This window comes from Zootermopsis nevadensis, unplaced genomic scaffold, assembly GCF_977971745.1.
Source record: "Zootermopsis nevadensis isolate Lab colony 2312 unplaced genomic scaffold, Znev_1.0 Znev_ptg000020l, whole genome shotgun sequence".
NCBI lineage: Eukaryota > Metazoa > Arthropoda > Insecta > Blattodea > Termopsidae > Zootermopsis > Zootermopsis nevadensis.
In genome coordinates this window covers 13,454,786-13,482,074 of record NW_028259152.1, presented here as the reverse complement: position 1 = coordinate 13,482,074, position 27,289 = coordinate 13,454,786, and the positions used below count along the sequence as shown (strand labels likewise).

General features: G+C 38.5%; 1 protein-coding gene and 1 long non-coding RNA gene across 21 annotated transcripts in view; both read left to right on the top strand.

Annotated features, from left to right (window-relative positions):
- The window catches only part of LOC110831748 (CUGBP Elav-like family member 1), a 1,322,428-nt gene that overhangs the window by 606,960 nt on the left and 688,179 nt on the right, over window positions 1–27,289 (top strand). The window lies entirely within an intron of this gene.
- LOC147873313 (uncharacterized) lies at window positions 13,778–15,187 on the top strand. Its single transcript, XR_015535938.1, has 2 exons — window positions 13,778–14,330; window positions 14,468–15,187. It is a non-coding gene; the product is annotated as an uncharacterized LOC147873313 (long non-coding RNA).

Below are 27,289 nucleotides of genomic sequence, written 5' to 3'. Positions count from 1 at the left end.
GGGAAAGAACCCGATGTTCCCATTGGATATTGAACATTAATAAATTGTGGACCAACGAGGATAGGGTTTAGAAGCAGGATTGCATAAACATTGTTTGTGACCGGCAGTCGCATATCACTTTCATCTTACGTTAATTGAAACTGGACGGATTTTTTAGTGCGAGCAGTGAACATTTTGCTGCTGTGGAATTCACTCTCCAAAATAAAGTGCTGGCCGGCGGTCCATAATTCATGGCGCATGATACAAACACATTCACAACGAGCGGCATATCGAAATCTCTTCCGCTCGTGAGAAGAAGGCGCTGTTTCCGTCTGCTTCTCCACACTTCTCTTGCTTAGATTCGTTTTTCTATTCCTTCCTACCTAGTTTGCATACAAGACTCTTTGCAGTTCTTATCTATACAAGTTTTGATGCGCTGTGTTGGTTGGCAGTCTTGAAGTGAACATGTTTTTTTTTCTATTAATTTCTGAAATGTTGATACCGATCGGTCTTGTGGAAATTCAATGTGGCGTAATTGTTAGGATGATGGATTATCTCTCTACACGTTCTTTCTATACGTACAACATACAGTCATGCACCGAGTGGGATTCGAACCTGATGCTACAGTCTGGGACCGAGCTCTAACCTTAGAAGGAATGCGGAAACTGTGAAGGAAATATACTATTCAGAATGAAAGTGTTGACCAAGTTCGCCCTTGGTCCGCTTGCGAAGTCTAAATTCTGATTTTATTTGTATTTGGCGTTATTACCATACGGGAATATAACCCACTGAGGGCAAATCCTGTCCACGTCACAGAGCACAGGCCGTTAGTAGCTGGATTCTCACAGCAGAGGCATATTTTCAGAGTGGGCATTAGTTGCGTGGTCCAGTTAAGCGGTGGCCACAGACTAGCTCTGTCGTTTTTCGTTATTCCACCTATCTGCCTGGTCCAGAAAGGCGAAAGACCTCGGGCCCGATCCAGAAACTTCGGTGTGGACGCGTGGATTTTCCGCAGTGAATCTTAACGATACGCAATTGATTTAGACAGGGGAAAAAAGAGTGGGAGGAATATGTTACAAAACGACTGGAAAGTAAACAAACAATTAAGAAATGAGTTAAAAAGCGAAGGAAGGAGGTAAGACACTGAGAAGAAAATATGGTGAAAGTAAAATAGAGAAGCATGTATTATGTATCCGAGTTCTTCTTTGTTTGGTTGGTGCGATCGGTTACGGGTCACTGACTACAAATGAGATGTAGGCATGTTGGTGCTACCAGTATAATGACGGACAGGCAGTTGTACGAACACTGAACCGCCCGTCCACATTCTGACACTCCCCACCCACACATAGGCACTTTTCTTCGAACAAAAATAATAAAAAGAGGAAATGCTTAACGACGTCCTTCGATTTCCAGTAATTCTGCTTCCTGTGTCCCCTTTCCCGAGAGTGTGGAGGGGAAGGGAGATTTTCCAACTCTTCCGCCATTGAAAAGGTTGTCCTATTTCATTTTGACTCCCCTCTAAAAATAGACAGGGGTGGGAGGAAATCTTTTAACCGTCATCGAAGACTAGCGAAACTTTATCTTTTCATTCGAAACTCCTTTCTCTGTGGAAATTCTGTGGCTCGTTTCCTTCCCTGATGCTTTTATTTTCCGTCTCCTTTCTCTGTTTCTTCTGTCATCACTAGGCATTCTGGTACGAGACACTTCTGGATATCTCTGCCAGATTCCAGCGGACATGGAATGTTCAGTATGCGTCCACTGGACAACAACATTTTGCATTTTCTCTTCATTTTATATCCGTTCTTTATTTCGTTCTTGATTAATCTTCTTATTCCTATCAGTATTAGGCCTTGAGGCCTGTTATAGTCTTGGATTCTTGATTAATATCTAGTCTCTATCACTCGACAACATATGTAAACCAACGAACCAAAAAGTTTACTAAAGGCGGAGTCCTGAGCAAGCGCAAAACATCGTCCCGTGCTAGGTAAAACCACTCCTGCGTACGAAACGCATTTCTGGAAATGGTAAACGGAGCCTTATAATTGAAACAGGAATTTGCTTATGTTAACGGGGGTTTTGTCCCGGCGGAAGCCTTGACCATTCAAATTAGGATCTGATGCTGATGATTAGAGGTTATCCCGTCAGGCAAATTGTCCTTCGTGCAAAGGATTTTGGTTCAGTGGTTCTCTTGTATCTGAACCCAGGGGGAACCTCTGTGACTTGGGGGATCATGTCCGTGATTGGGGATTGCGGGCCGTGTCCCTTTCGAATTATACCCTTACGACTGAGGAAAATCACGAGAAACCTCAAGTCAGGGTGGCCGAATGGTTAGACCCCTCGTTGTCCCGACTTGGCTCTCTTTTCAGGGACAGCCTCGGCTGGTCTGCTGATCATCAGACCCCCACAAATGCCCATGGGTGACTGTCAGCCCTTAAACGTCACAAGTGCCTTCCGGGTTGCTGGACTCTAACCAAAACGTTATCTAAGTGCGTTGTCCTGCACAAGTGCCAAGACGCTGTCCTTTGCTAGGTAATACCATTCCTGCGTACCAAACGCACAGCTCGAAATGGTGATTGCTGGATTTAAGGGAACTGTCTCAACATATCCACCTGGTAACAGGTCTTGTGGGCAAGTGATAGTAAGAATATAATAAAATAAAAATTATAGGACCACTCATAAAACTCTCTAAATCGACCAACAGCGGAAACGCAATAACTGACATTGAATCAAACTGAAAAGGAGGGGGTGGATTCAACGACAGCTTCAAAGTTGTCGTAGGTAATTGCAACAAACATCATAAAACAGATAATATCCTAGCCCTCTGTGAGAGATACGAGCCAACAGAGTATCTTAGGACCGATGCTCCAGAGGAAACTATCAGTACCTACTAAACTACGCTGTTGCTGACTTCCTTGTTAATCAGAGGAATCCGTATCGTTGAAATTTCCAGACTGGGTTACCTGATGCGGTTAGGCAACCGCGCCATTCTTTGTTCTGTCTATAAGTACTGTTGATTTCGATTCGTGTAATCTTGGCTTCATTACAACCTATCCGATGGCCCTCCTCATAAGCATGTTGGGCCAGTTTTGGTTTCTCTAGTAGACCTTTTTTGAGATTGTATCTGTTCTCGAAGCCGTACGGCTAGTGGTCTTCCTGTTTCTCCAATGTAGCTTCTGCCACGTTCGCGGGGGATACTACAGACGCACTGTGCTGTTGTTTGCCGATTCCTGATTGGTCTAGTTCTCAGAAGTGAGTCCCTGAGGGTGTACTTTGTTATGAAAATTGTTCTAATGTTATATTGATTCGCAGTGCGTTTAAATTTCTCGGAAACACCCTTCCCCTCTCACCTGAACACGGAAACAGAGCCAGTTTCTGAAACGTTGTGGTTTCTTGTAAACAAATACTATGAAAAAAAAAAAATTAAAATAAATACGATGGACAACTAATGGAATTCTTATTGATTTGTGCTCTGTCTTATTTCAACTTCACTATTTGAAGAACCTTCTGAACTACTTCTATTAAGACAAAATTAGTGGCGTAAAAGGCGAGACAGTGACATCTTTTATCTAGTGCTCAGGAACGTTGTTGTAGAATTTGTTAGCTAAGTGGTAAAATTTAAATTGCTCCTGTAGAAATATCGTTTAAAGTTTTAAACGATGTTAAAACTACAAAACATGCTACCAAAGCTGAGTGTGGTGCTAAGAAGGTATGCAGGTGGCCGAAAGCTCAATTTTCTCAGCAGCGAGTGATTGTAATTTGAAGAAATTTACAGTAGTATTCAAGTCATTTGTTTATCACGTTTTTAGTTCGATTTTGTAGATACTAAATATGTTGCCGTACAATACTGAGTTGCGGATCTTTATTACCAAAGAGTAAATTACATCTGAAAGCCAGGAAAGGTCAGACCTCCACTCCAGGTAAAGTTTTGCGACGAAGTTAACCGGAGAGTCACATAATTCCAAATCGCGTTAATACCATAAGACGATCAGTTTTGGACGATTGATCTCAAAGCGGCATGCCTTCTTCAGGAGGTACTGAGCCCAATATTGACATTGAACACATTTCAATATAAATTGCTTGAGACGCTGATTTGAATGATATTTGAAGGAGATTTTTACTTACCGTTCAAATGAAATAAAGTATAAAACTTGATAGGGGCTACATTTTTTTATTGCTTGGTAGTTCATATCTTCATGTTCGCAATTAATAATGCAGACATTCCTGTTTCTTTGCTGCAGAACTGTAATTGTCGATACAGCATCGTTAAATCGAACGTATAAGCGCGCGCATACACACAAACGCATACGTCTGACCATCAAAACAAAGTGTGGTGAATACGTCAATGTACAGATACCTGCGCATTTCGTCTGATATTCACATTCACGAGAAGATGAAATATGGAAACCCACCTGAAATATTTATAAAAGATGTTGTAATTAGATACTGTAATAAACAGTTTTGTTCCGTAGCCTTACGAACGTGAAATAGATTCTCGAATCGCAAAATCTGAAAAGAAAGAAACTCCTCAAATGAGGTTCGTGCAGGCAATTAAAAAATTACATTTAGTAAGAGGATAATAAGTTGATAGTTAACGGAAACATTTGTGAACGGAAAATAAGGTAGAGGGTATGAAATAATATAAAATTGCAAGAATATATTTTATGGATTTTCCCTCAACACCTACAGTGGCAGAGAAACTTTTAATGTGCAATAGGAACACGTGACATCGACCGGCGAAGGAAAAAGTGGTAGGGAATTCCCGTAGCCCCGGAACGGGATTTTCTATCCAGTCCTTGTCATAGAGGATGAAGAAAAAGAAGAATTGGAGGCCGAAACATTCAACAGATTTTGTAGAAATTTAACGCCTCTGATAAAAGTAAAATAAAGTTTGTCCCACTATACGCCATGTAGGCGCTTGGGGGGAGTGGAGGTATAGTTCCTCTCTTCCTTGACCTCGACACTAGATGGGGGTGAGTGGTTAGCATCACGCCCCGGCCGGCTTTACCCCCGGGAAAGAACCCCGGTACCCATTGTAGAGGAGGCTGGGTGGGCCCCAGAGCCGGTCTGGACGCAGAGGCTAGAGGAAAAATCCTCTGCCCCCGTCGGGGATCGAACCCCGGTCGTCCAGCCCGTAGCTAGTCACTATACTCACTGAGCTATAACGCCACTGATAGTATTTAAAAATATCATTTATTTCATCATCCAAACTATGTTATGGGGTCAGATTCGTGTTAAATAATTAATTCGAGATTTTTTGTGTATTTTTGAGCTGAAAATTATTTTCAGGAATTTGACTTATTTTTTTCTGTTCTGCCCTTATAGCTTGTTATTATTTATCCCCCTCTTTAATATTTCTTTTTGACATTGGTGTGCACTCTGATAACTTTGCCCATTCTTCACGTACTTGTAGAGTAGTAGCATTTTTTAACGAAAGAAGTGTGTTTTGCTGTTGAAGGAGACTGACATGACGGAAACCAATTCAAAACAACGTAAGGAAAGTGGTGTGCAGTTCTCTTTCGGTGATACGTCATCGGTGGACACAGCAGACGTCGTAAAATTCCAAAAATTCTTCTTGCATAGTTCAGTAACGCAACAGGCTCTCAAAGTTTGTGTTTGAAGCCCGAGAAACTGGAAACAGACTTGTCTACTTTAAGAAAGGATCATCTTACTTTTGAGTCCATATGCGTGATTTCGTATTTTGCTTACTCATTTGTCTCCGTGTTTCTTATTTGCAGATGTAACTCTTCTTTTGCAAAGCTAATAACTTCACTGGTATCACAGTTTATAGATTAGGAAAATATTTGTTGCCGTATATTTCGGATAAACATTTATATACGGCGTATAAAAAGGATTTGAAATGTAATTTCTACATCTTAATGAGATTCATCATAATTTTGTTTTCCAGAAGATCTGTAAAATTATTACTGAACTTTCTGTAAAGTTCAGCTTGTGTGGGGCACTATCGAAACTCATTTCGACTTCGTGTGTTTCAGTTTGAATTTTGTGCGGATAAATTTATATTTATTTTAATCGGAAATGTTGTCACAGTCAAGCTTAATTCTTGTTCAGGTTTGTCAATTTTTTGATCATGTTACGAATTTCCGTCTACATTATTTTTTGAAGGTTACCTAAGTGACATAGAATAAGAAAACGGATGTTTGAGTTAGCTTGCAATTTCGTGCGAAATTATATAATTTCATTAATCGAGGTGTGCATATTGACATAGTAAAAAGACTCATGATGTCCGTCGCCTGCGTGATGCGAAATGATATTTAGTTTATTTTGAAATCACAGATATTACCCTAATTTATAACTTCATAAATACCGGTATAATTTAAGTTACGTTGTAACTGAATTTAATTACATACTGGATGAAATAAATTAACATATCTTATCACTGAGAACATAAGCATACTCGTGTGCTTCAGAAGTATTCATGAACTGAGAAATGCAGTCGAAGTTTTCTGTCTTCATATCACAGTGTCCTGATGTGGACTACATCTTAAACTGTGCCTCGTTTTTAGGTAGTATTTTATATTCAGCAACAACCTGGACAAATACTAACCTGTATTAATGGATGACTAAAACATAATTTAACCCAACGATAATTTATGAACTTTGATCATTGGTTTTTTAAATGATAAATTAAACCTGTGCTAGAATATTTAAAAAGTAATAGATTTCGCGTTATTTCTAAAATATGTTAATTTTATTTCTTCGACACGTTGTAAGTGGGTATAGGCTAGTTACTGGCTACTTGAACTTTTCCCGGTAGCCAACACCAACTAATTGTATATTTTATGTTTTGCAGGTAAGTATGCATTGCCGGGAGCAGGCCGTGGCTAACTTCAGATTTCATTTTCGTTTCTGTAGTCCACTCTTAATGTCAAGTTTAACCGGTAAGTCCAAACGTTGATAAACCTGTAATATGTTTATTATTATGCAAGAAATTTTGTATATTGCAATAACTTTTATTTCGTAAATGTAAATGATTTGTTTTGTGTATGTCTTCTATCCATGGCCATTTGTGTGTGTTTGTTTAAGATAATGATAGCACCGTCACGTCTCAGAATGATCAGACTGACCTCATTCGACAATTTATTTGGTTACCCTTGCATGGCCATGGTTTCACCGTCCTTCTTGATACCCCTGTGTGGAATCTCCGCATGTTTAACTGAGTTCATGCTCCAAAATCTCCTGCAGTAAGCCTACCCACATCACTAACATATGAGATAATTTGCGCACAATCACAGCGTTTCCAAACTGTCTTAGGTAGTCCGTAAATGATTGATTGAGGAGTTTAGGAGAACCAAATATTTTATTAAAAAACAAGTCGATTAACATGTATTCTCTGAACTTACTACAAAGCAAAAATGTGGAGACACGCCGGAGACAACATTTCCGAACTTAAATTTTATGAAACAATATCGTACTAATTTTGATGATATGCGGGTTGCATCTTTGTAGTATAAAATGATGCTGTCGGAATATTTAGACTTGTAGGACATGCGTTAAGGAAAGACTGATGAATAGACCTCTCCATTTGGTTTCCGACAGATTAATTATTTTTCACACTATAGATTGATCCTGCAGAAATTCCTTTTGCTCGAAGGTTTCTTCAGAACGGATTTGTAGGCGATTTTCATAGAAGTCATAAGAGTGTACCACGGGCTAGAGGAGGAGGACAAACATTTTGATTTGTATTTTAAAAATTAGTTATTAAATTCCTCTGTAAACGATAATGATCTAATTCTCTGGTAACAGATCCTAATGATTAAACATCACTGATGCCAAGATCCGTAAGTGGATACATCTAGTATGTATCTTTACGTCAGTTATTGTATTATATTTCCATCATCATCTTGGTTTAAGAGTGGATCGCTTCCTAATAGGCTTCTCCATTACACTCTTGTAGACTACACAGTCAAGCAAGAACTTCAATGAAATGTCTTGCTTTTTGTTCATTCAAACAAAGAGTATGTTAAACTCCATGGAGCATTATCCCTTTCGAGAAGCGATTAGTCCCTCATCTAGTTATTAGATTTTATATAAACCGAAAACTTATTAATTTTTCACTAATCCACCCTGAAGCTCGTGTATCTAGCCCATACTCTCAAACCTTATTTAATACCTACTTTAATAGTATTCTCCCTTATACGCCTATCTCTCGGTTTTTTTTATTAGTCTTATATAAACTGTTGAACTGAGTTAGGTAACTTAATTCTTTTTATAAATTTCAGTCGATTCATAATCCTTTATAGTACTGTATTAATATAAATTCAGTCATTAAAGACGAGTTAGGCTTGTTTTCTTGTTAAGAAAATTGAGAAATATAACCAGCTGCTGTAGTTTGCTTGTGACAGGAACTCTGGACATCGCGGGTAAAAAATAACACTAGCTGTTACGGATAGAAACAACATTCAGCAGCGACGAGTAAAGAAATATTTGTCGTGGTTGTGTGCATTGAAAATTCTGTTTTCATTTCAAGGAAATAATTTCATTGTTTTTGAAACTCGTTTCTATGCGTAGTTATTCATCATGTCGTGCGGGAGTAGTGTTGCCCTCTTTTAAATAAATATTTTAACGGAACTCCGCGGACTGGCATTCACCATACCCGCTTCTTGTTATGAAGATGTTGACTTCGAATCTCGGAGAGGAGCTATGATTTCGTTACGTAATTTGTTTGCGGGTAATCTCAGTCTTTCCAGGAAAATGGCGGAATACTTCTATGAAATAAGACACTCTTTCTTGAATATTCTTTCCAATTTATCATTCATTATTATGTCGATACAAGCAGTTTTAAGCCAGTACAGTTAATGAGTCGATCGAGATTCAAACCAGGTAGCCTACAGGTTTTTAATTCTTTCTCCTTTGTTTACTTTTATGATATTTAATTCATCGGTACCCTTAAAATGGATTTCTTCAGCGGCAAGTGCTTGTAATACTTGTTTAACTTTTATTAAAACTATTATTGCTGTAATCTGGACATCGCCTGTGTTTCGCTTGTACCACTGGGATGCAAGAGGCAGTGGTTGTCTGAAATTAATCGCCTGAGTAAAACGCCAAGGGAGGAAGAGACTTGGGGTGGTGGTTAGCCTGCCTGTGTTTTTGTTCTCTTTTCTTCCTAAGGGGTGAATTAATCGGTTGGGTAAAAACATTAACGGTTTAAAGAGAACGTTTGTTTGTACAACACGTCCTCTGCAGACCCGGCCCCTTCGGTAATTGGTTCAAGTAGCGCCGTCCCTGGCTCTTGGTTATAACATTTGCATAATTAGGCCATCAACGGAATCCACAGTTTAGCTTCAAAAAGTAACACACGTTGTGCCTTTCGTTCTTAAACTTCTTGTTATATCTCGGTGCAGGCACTACTAATTCCACCGCCCTCCATTGCACACAGACCTGAGGCAATTCAATTCAACTTTTATCCTCGAAACATATCTCCCTTAACATCATTAATATTACGCTTCCGTCTAATGCTCGCCCCCCCCCCCCCCCTCGAGTGGACATTACACCAAGATGTTCCTGCACCAAAATTTTGTGTGCATCTCGGCCACATACTCGGTCATAGTTTCGCGGATTTTAAAAATTCTAGCAGAGGCAGGTAATGTGTATGAGCTGCGTAGTTTCTTGTTAGACTTTATAATACAGTAAATTAGTTCATTTACCGATGGCCGAAATGATTTGCGAAGAATATTATTTCGAAACAAATGTAATGCATATTTGTGCTTGGAGTAATTGCGTTTCACACTTATAGAAATTGGTGTATGAAGTCTGGACTTCAAACAGAGCTGGAAATAAATACTGTAACACAAGTAGGAAGCTGTGTTTATGGGCTTTACGTACAGTTAACGTGGAACAAAAAATATTAAAATTGAAGAAGAAATAGTTAATGGACTGAAAGAATTGCACGAAAAGCCGTTTGGTTCTTCTGATGCGGGCGTTGCAGACAAAGATGGGATGAATCCGAGTCGAAAGGACCAGAACACGAAGAGTGCGTATATTTGCTTGTGAAGATCACCTGCTCTAGCGGTAATCAGGTGACGGTCTATGCTCTCACACGAGGCTGAAGAAATTCACTAAATTTATTACTACGGTATCGCCTTTGTGTCAAGAGTTAAAGCCGACTGTTGTAGTTAAACTATTGAAATTATTGTAAAGTAAAACAATACCGTTTATTAACAAATTAGGAGATTCCGTTGAATTTTTATTAGGTGTTAAATTATTACTCCCCAAATCCCGGAAATCGTACAAGGTAAATAGTTTTGTTCAATTTTATCAGTCTAATCACAATAAAATATTATTATTAAATATTACTACAATTAACATTTAAATATTTAAAAATATATTTAAATGATGCTCTCTATCGAAATGTTCGATTTACATTAAGCATTAGAACATTTCGATAGAGAGCATCATTTTAATATATTTTTAAATATTTAAATGTTAATTGTAGTAATATTTAATAATAATATTTTATTGTGATTAGACTGATAAAATTGAGCAAGTATATATTCAACACAATATGACGCAACATTATCATCTCGTAAATACTTTTGTTCATTCTGCTGTGGAGTTTCCAGATGCAGTAATCCCTTTACAATATAAAAGGATGCCGAACTTAGTTTAACGTCGAAGTTGTACAAATGATTTAACTAGGTGCATTCGATCCATTGCGTTTATACAATCTGACTGTTTCTGGAACTGGCCACATGAACTACAAACAGTTTAATTGACCAGGCGAAGTATTTTCGTAAACATGGACGAGACTCTATCTACGAGCTGCTGCTTCAAGAATTTTGGCAAGATTTTCTGTCAGGAGTCGATTCATTTCATTGGAGAGAAGCCAGTGTCGGTCGTTGGTTAATCTGCTAGCAGCGCGACTTCTCCATTTGCAGTTCATGACATGCGAAAGTCATAAAATTTTAAATATAAACGGTTCTTTGAGTACCCACCATAACTAATTACCGAACTCTCTACAGCAGCATCTTTCTTTCGAAGCTGACGGCGGGTAACATAATAAAGACTTTTCGCTCTTGTGGATCTTTAAGTCGTGTTACTGTGTTTGTTAACGGGATCCTGCCACTGAACCCTATCCTAAGTCAGTTGAGTCCAGTACCCAGCCTCACATCCCGTTTCTTTAATATCAATTTTAACGTGACCTCCGGCCTTTGGCTTCATCCACCGAGTGGTCTTCAGTGTTTGCGACTAGTTTTGCAATGCCTACTACTACATGCACAGCTACGTTTTGGCTGTTAGTAACGAAGGAGTTTGCTTCAAATGCCACGATCTTCTTGAAAGGGTGTTGTGCCAGTGGTCCTCTTTTGATTTCTTGGGGTCCTTTATCCCTTCATGTTCTGTGGCACTTAAAGTCCAACTATCCTCCACTTTGGTGCCACGCATCGTGGGCTAGTGATTATTACGCCCACTTAGTGTTCTGTAGATCTCAGATTTGCTTCTCAGCCTGAAGATCGCTTATTATAAGCTTTTTTCGTGGTTTACCTGAGTCTGTAAATACAAATGGGCCATTACAGTTTCCTACCAGACAATTTTCGACTTGACAGTTTTCACATGGGGCCTGCTATGAGAAAGAATCGAAGTATAGAGTAGTTTATGACGTCAGTTTGTTTTTCAACCCTTTGCATTCTGCGTTTGTTTTTAATTTACGAATCTCCGTCTGTTAAGAGGCCCGTATATGCGACAAACCGATAATTCGTCGCTGTGTAACCAAAGGTAAAGATCACTTATGCACCTAACCGCTACGGCATGAATGTGTGTAACTAGGTTAGGGGTGAAACTCCGCCACTTGTAAAGGAAGACGTGTCTTTGTCCTGGACAGGAGACTTTGTCGGTCCCGGAACCGGACTGGGCGTTATGGCAAAAAGTGTGTTCTCCTACTGGGAATTGAACTTTGGTCATCCAGTCCGTTGCTAACAACTTTATTGTCTGAACTATTCCGAATCAATTTTCTCAGTTCAGAGACAGACAGACAGAGACGCTAAGTACTTCATACAACAATAAAACCAATTCTGTTTTAAATAAGCTCTGTAATTCATACGGCATACTTGGAACATTTACGAAGCCATGGACGTAGACTGTACTCTGCAGCTGGTGCAAGGTAATTATATAGACATAAATTAAGATGTAATGGGTTTTCTGAATTTTGTGAATGCACATCGAGCCTAGCATTTGAAGCTAATAACGTATACAAGTCGAAAAGGTGTTGTTAATTAACACCAAAACATCGGATTAATATTGCAGTTAATACAGCATCGTTAAGTAACCTATGAATTAACCAGTTGAAGCTTATTTGTGGCATATAGGCCTGTAAGTAACTCTTCTTATTATACTCACACACTTTATCTCATGAGATTTGATTTTGAATTTAGTTGGCGGAGGTCACTGAAAGGATAATTTTCCTCAGTCGGTTTAATGACAGAAGACTATTAACAGACGGAGATATTTGAAGTTAAATTAAAGGCAGAGTAAAAAGTTTTAAGAATTAACCGGTGTCTTGAACTGAAGTGCTGTGTATAATAACACATTGCTTCTCTCTCATAGCAGGTAGCTTGTGAAGTTCATCAAATCGGTTGTAGACGTGGAGAGAGCATGTTATTTACATTGAAATCCTTGTTTCATAAACTTGTGTCGTCTTTTGCTTTCATTATTAAGGAGAGACTTAAATTACTAAATAGAATAATATCTCCATTAAATTTCCAGATATTACTGTAATAAAAGCTGCATAATGAAGTTTATTTTCAGTACGTGCTAGTGATGTTACGAGTTTGTAAATGTAGCAGCCACAGCTGTGAAGAATATTAAAACAGTTTGTGTTGTCGTCCTGAATCCAATTACACTTTGTATCCAAGTATCACAGAGGGCTCTTCGGTCTTGTTTCACTCCTTAAACCCCAACCCACGAACTTACCCACCTTCTAAAGCTACAGACTCCTGACGTTCGCGAACTACGTAAGTTTGCTACCCTTGTCAATTGTCCTAGAACGTCTGGGGTTCAAAACTAGAGCCCTAACTTAGTATCCAGTTAAATATTCTGTTACTCTGTGGTGATACTTAGTCACATTTGAAATTGGTATCAAGTAGGCTGAAATGTTGTCGATTTCAGACGCGTCGATACTGAGATCAGAAGGCGGATGACGTAATTATTAGGTAACTAGCTAGTGAACTCTACGATAATACTGTGGTTAGTACTCCTGCTGCCTCTTAATCGGGATGTTCCTGGTTAGAATCTGTATTTGGATATCGTCTTTCCTGACACGTTTTCTCACAATCTTCAGCGCAAAGTCACAGATTGTCCTATCTTTTGACGTCATATAACGTTTGGAATTGAGTAATCGTCGTTAAGTAAATCAGGAATAATCTTATCTGACGTGCTTCATGATGCAGGTTACGTCTTGGAAGGTTTTACTCAGCGGGTTAAAAAGTTCATTACCATATTCACAACACGAAGCAATAATTGCAAACGAATTTCTTGTTTTAAGTTCTCGCCCGGAACGTAACCGTTTACAAGGTAGTTTTTACATTAAAGTAACTTTCTTTCGTCACTATATACCCATCGTAACGTGTAAGTTGCTGTTCTAGTTTGGCTTTTCTTCTGAAATGAATCCATGATAGTGGTTATGTTGACCCATCACCTTTCAAGACGCGGTTTAAAATTCTGCTGAGAACGAGATGTTATCATTTTCAAACTGGCCGTTTTAATCAATATGTTTGCAAGTGGCGTTGACTTTATTCATGGTGCGGATTACTCCGTAAGAAGCTGATAGCGGTTCATCTGTTCAAGATATTCGTAATTCATTGCGGTATTCACAAGATCCCGCCACTGCACACTGTCCTGAGCTGGTTGAGCCCAGTATATATCTCATTATATGCTCTTAAGATCGGTTTTAATATTATTATTTTATTTACACCAGTATCCGCAGTGGGTTTATCCTTTCAGGTTTTCCTACCAAAATTTTGTACGCATTTGTCATGCCCCCATGCTTGTTACGTGTCTTGCCCAACTCATACTCCTTGATTTGATTGCCGTAATAGGCACAAATATTTGGTGAAGAGACAAGTTGTGAAGCTCCTTATCATGTGAACATTATCGGTGACACTCGTGTTCTACATGCCATTTCTTTAAAGTTTAAGATAATTATTTTCAGTATCCCGAAAATGCTATTCATAACTTGTCATGGCAGAATTGCCTGACATTTAAGAATAACTTCGCACTGAAAATCTCAACATTGATTAGTATCGTGTCAATTTTGAAACAAGAACACACGCGACACACACATCTCAGTTGCAGTTTACCGTCTCTTAATATCGGACACACAACACATCAATTACAACCCGGTATGTTTTACTACCTTTTACTACATTTTATTATGATTCATTTACATTTTATTACGTTGTATTACGTATTAACTCTTTAAATTATTATATTTCCTATGTCAATATCCAAAATCACGACTTGAAAATTAATTTTACAGATATAAAACATCCAAGTACAACCTCCAAATCAAAAGGAAGAGACAAAAAAACTTAAAATTAAACAAATTAAAATAATCAATAAACGCAACGCAAAATGTACAACAGTTTTTAAAATATATTAAAATTGATAGACCTGATGATGATGTGATACACATTGAAACATGTCATCGATACAAAAAATGTAACAAGATGCAGTGTCTACTGAGAATGTTATAATTTTAAACAACATTATTTTAAGTTTGTGTATAGACGGAAAATAAAAATATTGTATCAATAAAACACAAACATGACGCAATTAAGATATATATATATATTATTATTATTATTATTTATTATTGACTGCAAATGGGTTTATACCCGGTGGCAGTGTCCTACAATAACATACAAAACAATGAGACAGAACAGAACAATGAGATACATCAACACAATGAGACAGAACAAAACAATAAACAAAAGGACACAACAAAAACAATAAGACACAATAAACAATGAGATACATCAACACAGAGACAGAACAAAACAATAAACAAAAGGACACAACAAAAACAATATGACACCCAAACAATGGGATACATCAACACAATGAGACACAACAAAACAATAAACAAAGGACACAACAAAAACAATAAGACACAATAAACAATGAGATACATCAACACAGAGACAGAACAAAACAATAAACAAAAGGACACAACAAAAACAATATGACACACAAACAATGGGATACATCAACACAATGAGACACAACAAAACAATAAACAAAGGACACAACAAAAACCATAAGACACAACATACAATGAGATACATCAACACAGAGACAGAACAAAACAATAAAAAAGGACACAACAAAAACAACACATCCCACTCAAAATCAACCAACTCATAAATTACAAAACCATCCAACCTCAAGTACTTAACTTAAAAAAAAGAACTTAATACCACCTAGACATAAGACAATAACTGTAATGTATTACAAACGTCATGAACTGATGCACTCACACAACAATACAATGAGACACAACAATACAACATACCACACTCAAAATAAAACATCTGACACAATAAAAAAACACACATCCACTAATTAATCACAATACTTAAGAGTGGAATATAAAGTCCGCTCTCAGTACATGAAAATTTTATCCCAAAGAACTACAGCCCTTCATCACTTGGAGACTAAGACACTTCACTTCACTTATCACCATTTATTCCCAACTTAATAACCCTTAGCTTGTAACTACTTTTCTGACCCTCTTTCTAAAGGTGCCTAATTTACAGGGGAAAGACTCTAGCACGCCTGGAGGTAATTGGTTCCAGCTTCTTATGGTCCTATTTACAAAGGAATATTTGCCTACATCCGTTCTTTGTTTCCTAGTCCTAATTATCCGAGTATGATCGTCCCTGCCCAGGTAGCATGGCTTTAATAATCTATCCTCTATCATTTTCCAAGCCCGGCCCCCCGTGTATGCTTTGAAAAGGGCGCACATTCGGGCTATCAATCTACGCTGTGCCAATGTTTCCCAACCAGATTCGTTCGTGAAATTAGCAAATTTAGCCGCTCTCTTCTGCACCCGATTTAGTGCTCTTACCTGTCCTTCCCTGTAAGGGTCCCAACACACAGCTCCATATTCAAGTATCGGTCTCACTAGCGACGTATAAGCTAAACGTTTCGTATTGTTATTTCCCTTTTTTAGTATACGCATTACGAAATGGAGAGCCTTCCATGCTTTAATTAGTGTATAATTCACATGATCTGCCCAGCTCAGATCACTGCGAATAAGTATTCCTAAGTACTTAAAGCTATTTGCCTCTGGAATTAATTGATCCCCAAAAAAGTAACTCAGCTTATCCTTCACCCTAGCTCTATTGAAGCTGACTGCTTTACTTTTACCTGGATTTATCTTCATTTCATTTTCTACCGCCCATTCCCATAATCTATTCATATCTGTCTGTAACTTATCAATGTCACTACTATCCATTATTTTCCTGTATACTATACAATCATCAGCGAAAAGCCGTATATTTGAATCAATGTTTTTCCAAATATCATTAACATAAGCTAGGAATAGCAAGGGACCTAATACGCTCCCTTGCGGCACCCCTGACGTTACCCTGACTTCATGAGATAGCTGTCCTTCCACTCTTACTCTTTGCGAACGTCCTAAGAGAAATTCCTTTACCCATAACACTACCCTCAAGTCCACACCGGTTGCAGCAATTTTTGTAATCAGCCTATCGTGTGGGACTAAATCGAATGCCTTTGAGAAATCTATTATAACCGCATCAGTCCTGATTCCCTCGTCCAATGAATCAGCAACATCTTGACAAACCGTGACTACTTGACTTTCGCATGAGTACCCTGGTCTAAACCCATGTTGACCCTCATATAACCACTCACTCCTTTCCCAGACTTGCCTTAGATACCCTGCTATAACGTATATATATATATAAAAAAAGATAAAAAAAGAACACAAAAGCATTCTGCCAAACTAAAATTTGCAAGGAATTTGCATTGTCATTTGTATCTCGGGAATATTTACTGTAAAAATACAGGACTAGTCTAAATGATGTTCTCGATTTGAAACAAATGCTACTCACGTTTAATGAAATTCAGATGCACAAAATTGGTACCGATGGAAAGAGAAACTCTCCAAGTTTATGTTGGTATACTTCGCACACTTTCACAACAAAGTCAGAAGTGAGCTCAATGACCGACTACCTAACAGATGGATTGGCCGTGCTGGTCCTGATGGTGATGAACTTCTGAGTTGGCCTCCACGTTCACCGGACCTGACGCCCTGTGATTTTTTTTCTGTGGGGATTCGTCAAAGATAAGAGTCTTCGTGCCACCCTTACCACAGACCTTGCTAAATCTGCGAGCGTGTATCACAGCAGCCATTGCAGCAGTCGATCACGATATGCTGCAACGTGTCTGGGAGGAACTCGACTACAGGCTGGATGTGTGCCGAGTTACCAAGGGGGCTCACATTGAACACTTGTGATATATTGAAACAAAACTTGGAGAGTTTCTCTTTCCATCGGTACCTATTTTGTGCATCTGAATTTCATTAAACGTGAGTAGCATGTCTTTCAAATCGGGAACATCATTTAGACTAGCCCTGTATATAAACGGTTCTTTCATCTTACTCGTTGGCCACAGATGTTTATTTTTTTCGGTCTGTTTATTATATGATGAACACATGGAAGTCCAAACTATAAAGTAAAGAAAATGTGAATCTTTTTAGAGATTCCTTAGTTGTTTCGCTTGTTCAATCAATTTTTGCGTCACTGCACAGAAATAATTATGTCTGAACTTTACACATGGACTGCTAGAATTAACGACACACTTGTAATTTATTTCAGCAACTAACACTAATATACTACTATGAAGATGAACACAGCGCGGTCTTTGTGTAGTGGTTCCTTGCCACACCGGATACAGGTCACCCCGATTGCGTTTGAGATTAATTTTCAGGAAGACGAATGCCTCCGAGGAAGTTTATTCTCCGAGGTGATCAGTTAGAGGATATTTTGTCCCTGTCGGAACTTCGTAGGACCTCTGGACCTTACATACGTACGAGGCGCTCAGAACAGAAACTTACACCTCGCTCGTGTTGTCGGGAGGAACTCCGTTTCTTCGGCATATTGAAGAGGATTGTCATGAATTAACATAAAGTGTTACGTCTCTTTTATGATATACAATATAAATATATGGTAGAACCAGCCTCAACATTTTTATAGAACACGAAGGTTCATAATCGTGTATCTCGGTCTTCTGGAATTATTGAATATTTGTTGTTTCTTGGCTCTAAAACCCAGTTGTGGGTTTTCGCCACCTCATTTTTTGGAGGTTTCTTGGTCTTCAAGTATGCATTTATGATTAGTGAGTGACCAGCCCACTGACTCTGCACAATTTCTACTCAATCCCGATTTGACTACCAGAGCCATCTAGCAGTTAATCAGGAGCATTGGGAGAGAAATGGCCGCTGAAATTTGCTTACGAAACGTCTCGTATCATGCTCGTAAGGTTCCTTTACATGGGACCTCCGGCTTTGCTTCCCCTCCGAAGGAAGTTGCGCTACGGATTTTTATCACCCTTAAAAATCCATTGACCGTGGCCGGAATTGAACCCGCGAACCTTGGGTCCAGTGGCGAGCACCACTGAGGGCGACACTCGTTGAATACTGAGCCCTCCGTAGATTCTGAATCCGTTGTTTCTCATATCTGTTAGTTACTTTCAACGCCACTATTTCCAAATCCCTCGACGGCTTCCTTTATTCATCGATGTTCTAATCACTAGGAATTCATAAATGTAACTCAGAGAATACGTAGTCGCTCCGCCGATAGCACTGTCGTCGTCTTCGAAATCTGTAAACAGTGACGATCTGTTTCCATTTCATTTAATTTTTACGATGAAAACACTGTCTAGGACTGCGTAGTCAGTTATAAAGGGTACGAGGCCAAGAGTAGTCAGGACTTCGGGAACAAAAATGAGAATTATTGCTCATATAAAGTTCGATAACGAGCGGTCACTGTCGGACGTGAAATGAAGAAGGTACCAGTCAAACCAACTAAGGATTCTTTCTTCATTAAGACATGATTTACAGCTCAACTTCCACACATAAAGTTTCGTCAATAAAAGTGTTAAGATATTAAATATTTTTTATAACATTTAATTATATACATATCTGTATGTAGAACGTGTATGTATATAATAGACTTTTATAGAACTACTTTAATTAATCAGTAATTGGTTCCTTAAGAATGTGACGGAAGAATTGAATTCCATGTTAAATTGCAATTCGTTCCGGGGAAATTATGTAAATGGCCACCAGATTTCATTTCGTTAAATAAGGAAACAATGTATACAAGTTGTGATAATTTAGTAAATAGATACACATTTATTTATAAATATGCATAGAATATAAGTTGAGGAAAATATTTAATATTTGAATAATTTTATTGAAGAAACTTTCAGTGCAGAAGTTGAGAGCTATATTAACGATGGATATCGACAGTTTTCTGTAGTCTTCTTGCAGCTAATTTTCCAGTTTCAAAGGAACGTATCTCGTAGGCGAAGTATTGCTCTGAAACGTTACATTAAACAATTAAGTAGAAGGAAATAATGATTGCAGTCTGGTGCAGCGGTAACATTTGTGGTTGAAATAGCTCAGGCGTTGGCGATGTGAGACTTTACTAAGGTGAATTTTAACGACCAAGGTAACAGAAACGTAGGAGGTTATTTGAAGAACTTGCGTCAACCAACATTTCTTGTAGATACACTAATTTATTCACATGTATGCGTACACGTTTAGTAATCACTGCAGTCAATTATTTAACACAAATATCATTGTAAGATTTGAGGTTTTCAGAGCGGTGAGTATGAAGATTTCTGTCTTCTGGGTTGTTGCGCTGTGTAGTCTGGTTGATGTTAACCAACATTTCAGAGGTCATACTGCCTCAGTCATCAGGGCGATGAATATGACCTCTGAAACATTGGTTTACATCGACCAGACTACACAGCGCAACAACCCAGAAGACAGAAATCTTCATACTCATCGCCCTGGTGACGGAGGCAGTATGACCTCTGAAACGTTGGTAAACATCGACCAGACTACACAGCGCAACAACCCAGAAGGCGGAAATCTTCATACTCATCGGCCTGATGACGGAGGCAGTATGACCTCTAAAACGTTGGTTAACATCGACCAGACTACACAGCGCAATAACCCAGAAGCTAGAAATCTTCATACTCTGATGACGGAGGCAGTATGACCTCTGAAACGTTGGTAAACATCTACCAGACTACACGGCGCAACAACCCAGAAGACAGAAATCTTCGTACTCTGATGACGGAGGCAGTATGACCTCTGAAACGTTGGTAAACATCTACCAGACTACACGGCGCAACAACCCAGAAGACAGAAATCTTCGTACTCTGATGACGGAGGCAGTATGACCTCTGAAACGTTGGTTTACATCGACCAGACTACACAGCGCAACAACCCAGAAGACATAAATCTTCACAAATATCGTTGTTAAGATCCGTGGATCGACCGAAATAATATCCTCTTATTGTGTGGGATTACTTAAACTTAACTTCACTTAATTTATATTTCAACTTGTAACTTATAAATGTATCACGTTTTATTTTTGTTGCTTTATAAACTAAAACATATAGAGAGTGATGTGGATTTACATACGATCTGTCCAGATTGCAAGTCGTAACTAGATGCAAGCTTCACATTGCGTCTCGTTGAAATTCTACAGTTCAAGAAATCGTCTGATCTTCTTTATTGTCGCAGATTTAGAATTTAAAACAACGCTGTTAGTAATCGGTTAAGATACTAATTTTACCATTGGTCGGCTTCTGGGTTGGAGGATGGAAATGTTTTCTGTAGATGCTGATATGTGTTTGCAGTTGAAGTTTCGGTAAGTTGGTCATTAAGCCAAGATAATACCTTTTCAAGCTGTCAAGAGGGTTCACTTGAACAACTCAGAACTACTAGGAAATACAAACTCTACTTGCAAACCTTGTTGAACAATAGCTTGTACTGGCTTTCGTCAGTCCCCGGGTCTTTGTAGTTAGCAAGAATACTTATAACAAAACCACATTCAAATCGGTTTATATGAATTAATTTAGCTAGCCTGTAATTGTCTTCTTCAACCTGAGACAGGAAGAGACTATATATAAAGAGGATAATATCTAAATGAATATTAAGTAAATGGGGATTTAATTTATGGATTGTTTTGAATAGTCTCATGATAAGGACCATTGAACATGGTAGAAGATGAGATATTCTTTAATTGCTGTTTGCTTGATATTCAGGACTGTGCTTCGTTGATTAAATCATCATCTAAAATGTGCAGGCCTATGTGTTGTGCATTCATTTTTTTTATCTAGATGTGTGTATTTCGCCGCTTCTATATTCATTTGTTTTACCCGGCAGCTGGACTGTTACTGACGTGAGATATATCTTGTCTAAATTTGGTGTTCGGTCGTGATGAGTTGAATCTTTGACTGCACGTGGTGATACCCGTCACTTTGAACTATTCTAATAGAAACTAATTGAAAGTGTATCTTTTTAAGTTTTAATTCATAAACGACTGTACTGCGCGTGTGTTATCTCTCAGCTTTGATGCTTCTGTTCGGCGTTTATTTTATGTTTGAGGGGATCAGTGAAGACACGTGTGGTGCCATATTTCAATCGTTAAAGCTAACGATTCATGGTTTTACAAGAATAAAATTTATCTTTAAAATTCTTGTGTACGTTTCTTCTTTCTTCTATATATATATATATATATATATATATATATATATATATATATATATATATATATATTTGGCTTAATCTGCCTTTATTTTGAAGTCTAATAGCTCGCGTATTGATTGAGAATTGTCCTGTAGTTTATAAAGAAACTCAGGAGGTTACGCTGGTGACCTGTAATTAGAAGTTTCTATGTTTTGTGTTTTCTTGTACAGGTCCTTAGTCACAAAATCATGTGAATTAAACGGTAGTGTATAACTCTGAACTAATCAGGCGAATAAGTTGTTAATTCACAATACATAGCAAATATTAATAACTTGTGTAGATGTTTTATTTGTAGTGTTCTGTCTGACGACAGGTCCATATATCATGGACAGGATCCTTCCAACCTCTTCAGGTTGTCAGGGACCTGCTCATACATATATACATTCTTGGCAGAGATGATTAGAAGTGGTTTGCCATTGCCTTCTTCTGTGTGTGAGTGGAGTAATTGTTGGGATGCCACGGAGAAACCGGGGAAGCCCCCGGAGGAAAACTCCGTGATGCCTAGACCACGGCCTTGCCCAACACAAGTTATAAATTTGAGCACCACCGGGAATTGAACCCGGGACCCCAGGCTTACAAGGCTAGTGTTCTGACCGCTAGACCACCGTGGATGTAGATGTAATACAGTATAAGAATCATGTGTCAAGTGCGCTGTGGAAGACACTTCACGTGGGTGTTTTCCAAACCTTTGAATCGCCACTTGACGTTTGCAACTAACGAAGTAAGCCGTAAAGCGAACGGAAGTGGATTTGAGACATTCAGTTGGTACTTGGAAGAAAAGTCAAAACTAAAAATGTTACGACTTTGACATTTGGCAACTGACGTTATTAGTTTCAAAAATAGTCCGAAGTATGACATGAAGGAACCTACGCAGTGAGATGGAACACGTGAAAGACAGGTCATTATCCAAATCTGTAAGGTTTCTTCTAGGTTCACTGAAATCAGAATTAAAGTGACGAATTTTCTGTAATATATATTTTATGAATAAGAGGAACATTGTTTACTATCATGCTTTCGAATTGGATTCTGATACCATCTGCAACATAAATCTACATATTTTGATTTTTTATGCTGATATACAGTTGTGTGGAAACAAAACTGGCATTCGAAATCTTTGATTTTAATATAAATTTTGTTCCTAGCCCAGTGTGTTAGACTCTGGTACCATACCCCAAATGTTAAGCAAACTGATACAGATACATTCTATTTGATACATCTTTGAACCTCTTTTATTCACCTGCCATCCCCACAATCTGTTTCCCTAATACCAATCTCAGTGTTATTTCTCCATCTATTTTCGGTTTTCCAAATAGGCGTTTTGCAAGTGATTTCCTTACGAAATTCCTACAGAGGTCTATATGCATTTGTCATCTCCCGGGCCTCCACAACTTTCTGTATGTCACAATGGCAGATGAGTTGTATGGGATACAAAGCTCTTGACTGTGTAATATCGTAAATTGCCCAAAACAGATTGTTAAGTAAATTTGCCTTTCGAAACCCTAGCGGTAGTTTTTCTGACGCATTCTTAAAGTTTGAAGCGAGAGGAAAGTTTCACAGCTCAACTGAGCAGAGTCTTTTGAGAAGCTGATAGTCTCCAAGCTACTAAATATCCATCTACCGACTGTTCATTACCGTGTTCTCAACAGCTTTCGACAGGCCACTGTCGAGTCAGATGAATCCTTTCCACATTTTCAAACCCCACTTGTTTCGAAGCCATTTGACATGTTTAATTTCTTCAAAAGACATCACTCCTTTGTGTCATCATTGAATACAGTCGTTTTAACGGGATCTCTTCCTTTGAGGAGCGATAAATGATAAATATCAAATCTAAAACTTCTTGACGATGGTGAAGAGTCAATTGAATAAATTTGTTTGGATATTATCCATCGTCTAGTAAATATAAAACGTAAAACGACGTTTCGGAGATGGGACTCTATCTCCGTCTTCAGGTTCCTACACAGTTGGGCCCACTAGATAGAGCTAACCCCTATCGTCCGGAGATTTGATTAGCTCTATCTAGTGGGCCCAAACTTTGTAGGAACCTGAATACGGAGATAGAGTCCCATCTCCGAAACGTCGTTTTACGTTTTATATTTACTAGACGATGGATAATATCCAAAAATTTTATTCAATTGATAAATGATAAATGTTTGGTATACTTATAAAAATACATTTTTATTGTGAAATTGAATAAATTTTCTTGTGAACGTGAATAATTTGTAATTATAGCATCGGCGCAGTTTTACAGATGTTGATAGGAGAGGCCTCAGAAGCTGTCTTTTTTTACATAGAGAACTATCCAGACAACTTTTTGTGAAATTAATCAGGATAGAAATACGTGTAAAGCCAATTGTCTAGGTTATGTGTACTTTTAACATATTATCAGCTGATCTTTTAAATTTGATACAAGTATGGAGGTTCGTGTGTAAGAATGAAATATGATTTATTACTTTGAGGGAAGTACATCATCAATTACAAGTAGTAAACCATCAAATAACGTTTGTCCCACTATACGCCATGTAGGCGTTTGGGGTGAGTGGAGGTATAGCTCCTCTCTTCCTTGACCTCGGCACTAGATGGGGGTGAGTGGTCAGCATCACTCCCCGGCCGGCTTTACCCCCGGGAAAGGACCCTGGTACCCATTGTAGAGGAGGTTGGGTGGGCCCCAGTGCCGGTCTGGACGAGAGGCTAGAGGAAAAATCCTTTGCCCTCGTCGGGGATCGAACCCCGGCCGTCCAGCCCGTAGCTAGTCACTATACTGATAGCTATCCCGGCTCATAGTAAACCATCAAATGCGCGCCAAAAATACTTGGATTTTATAAGGTTGAAGTGAGTACAGTTTAGGATATTAGGCCTTTCTTAACGCAGAACGTCATGATTTATTCATATCTTCTAGTATTAGGATAGTAAAATTTCGGAGCCTCTGATTGGTTAGGCATATAGATAGGACGATAGAGGCAGGATGAATGTATAATATTATAGGAAAATCTCTATATGAACTGAAGAAGATAGGTGGATGAAACAGGCAAAATGACAGCCTTTTGTACTAGCGGTGTTGAAGCAATTTGTTCTGCTACCAGGGTTGGTTTGTTAGCTGTAACATCAGCATTTTATAGGATATGAAACTGCACCATTTGTGTGGAATGGCATCATGGTAGGCCTCGACCATTTTCTCCACCAGGCGAACGGAAACCGGAGTTTGCAGCAAATATAATTAATTCTGAAGTGAGTATCTTTATTAGACTCTGACATTATCTGTGACAGTCACGCCATCACTTCACTTCAGCGCTCGGCCTCGGGTACAGTTTCATTCAGCGCGCCGGTAAAATGTCTGTCAGCGATGACGTGATATTAAAACTGCATCCTGGTAAACAATAGAGCTTGGATTTGACTTATTTATTTGTATCTTCATCTACTTAACGACGACTTATCACTTGTGTTGTTCGTACATTGTCAAATGACAGGATGTGAATAAGGAAAAATTGGATATCTGTTCAGTGATACTTACCCTGTGTTTCCCTGAGGCTACTGAGGAACCCTATGTAAACCTTCACTTAATGTGACAAGTTGATCGTTGTCCGAGCCCCTGGCTTCCCCAAAAGTGAATGGTTGCTAATAACTATATGAATATGATAGTTGGATTATGTTGGATTATGTTATTATTATATCCCCCGCAAATATGAACTGATCCTATCTACTTTAAATTTTAGAACACTTTATTCCAGACGACGACATCTCGATGCGTTATTTCTTATTAATGTATTTAAGGGCAAAATTAATTGCCATTCCATTATGGACGCTGTTGGTTTACGTGTGCCGGCGAGGCAAATGAGAGAATTTTCTACTTTTAGTGTGAGCAGTGCGCTAAGACATAGTCCTTCAGCGAGGTGCGTCATCGCTGCAAATGACGTACGTAAATCTTTGGACGTATTCAGCATAAACATTGTCTCCCTTGAGCGCACGTTCTGAACAAGGGATATGATCTAGATAGGTTGTCTTGGTAGATGAACTAGCTTCGTTATCTGTCTTTTTATATTTTTTAAAGTTTTACAATTGTATTAGTGTTCCCTAGGTGGATTATTTGTTTTTATTTATATTTCTTCATTTTTTGCTCTGTGTTAATATTGTTTCTATTTTGGGTTTGCCTGTACTTGGCAGTTACATTTAATACTGTACATGTATAAGTTTAGTTAATCCGTTTGTTTACTATTATCCATTATTATTTCATTATTATTGTATGTATTATCTGTGTTTGCCTGTTATTGGCTTCTTGCTGTTGGCAAACACGTAAATAAATTAATTGAATTGAATCATTCGGATACTTTACTGGATAATATTAGTTGTATTTACAGGTTCACACCAAAGTAATGTACGTATTTAATTAAATTTCTTGAGACTAGCATTTCCTAACAGTGTGGCAAGTTACGGATCTCGACACGAGTTCCTACCAACTTCACCGACGGAATTATACCTTCTTTGGACGGGGATTTCCTCATCTCGAATCGATCTCCTGTGGGCCTAGTCCAGTCCTTAGCCAGTCAGAATACAGACCGATATACACAGACCCATAGACATTAATGTCATTAGACGTCCCGGGCTCAAATTTTGGCCGAAAGACTGCCCTTACTGAGAGTTTTTTTTTATTGTTTTCCCCTCAGTCCCTGCAGACAAACGTCGAGCAAGTACCGTTAATTAGGCCACGACCGTTTCTTGTCATGATTTCCAATTAGTTATAGCAATACGTAATTAATCTTTCCATCATGCTACGCTGTATAGTCTTAGATAATGAGAACGTCGTTGAATAAATTGTAAATAAATGTCTTATTATGTGTAAGTTGTGGCAGTGAGTGGTTTAGTTCAACGCTCCGGTCGCTGTAACCCGGCGCCGTGCCACACGACGCCGTCCTACCCATAAGATACAATACTAATGGGTCCCAGAGTCGGTCTGTGCGCTGTCACTGAGAACCGACCTTCACTTCCAGCCGAGAATTGAATTGTCTCGGCGAATCTATAGGTGTTTATTATTTTCATTACAGAGTAATGATTTTTCGAGTTATCACAATGAATGTTTTCATGTTACGTTATATACGTTATTATTTTATGAATACTTGGAATTTAAGCGCCAGTTATACCGTTATTGTAAGCATTTCCCAACAGGCAGAATATTTGAGAGACATCACACGGGATGTTATCTTATTCCATTCTCGAGTAGGCCTATACATCATTTATTAGTGAATAACAAACTTTCTCTATAACCGCTTCTGTCAGCCCCTTTTCCGGTCTGTTGATAATAACGGTATACAAATTTTCCAGAACGCGTGTACGCAGTGAACTCGATGACGTAAACACTCTGTGCTATCTGTAATGACGTTCTCATGGCTATTGTTTGGTGAAATTCCCTGCCTACTACAACGTAGCCTCACACGCCAGAGCGCGCAATCCAAATATGAATTTAGTTAACTGTGTATGAAGCAAGCGTTTGCGATAGTCAGAAGTTGAGAAGTTTGC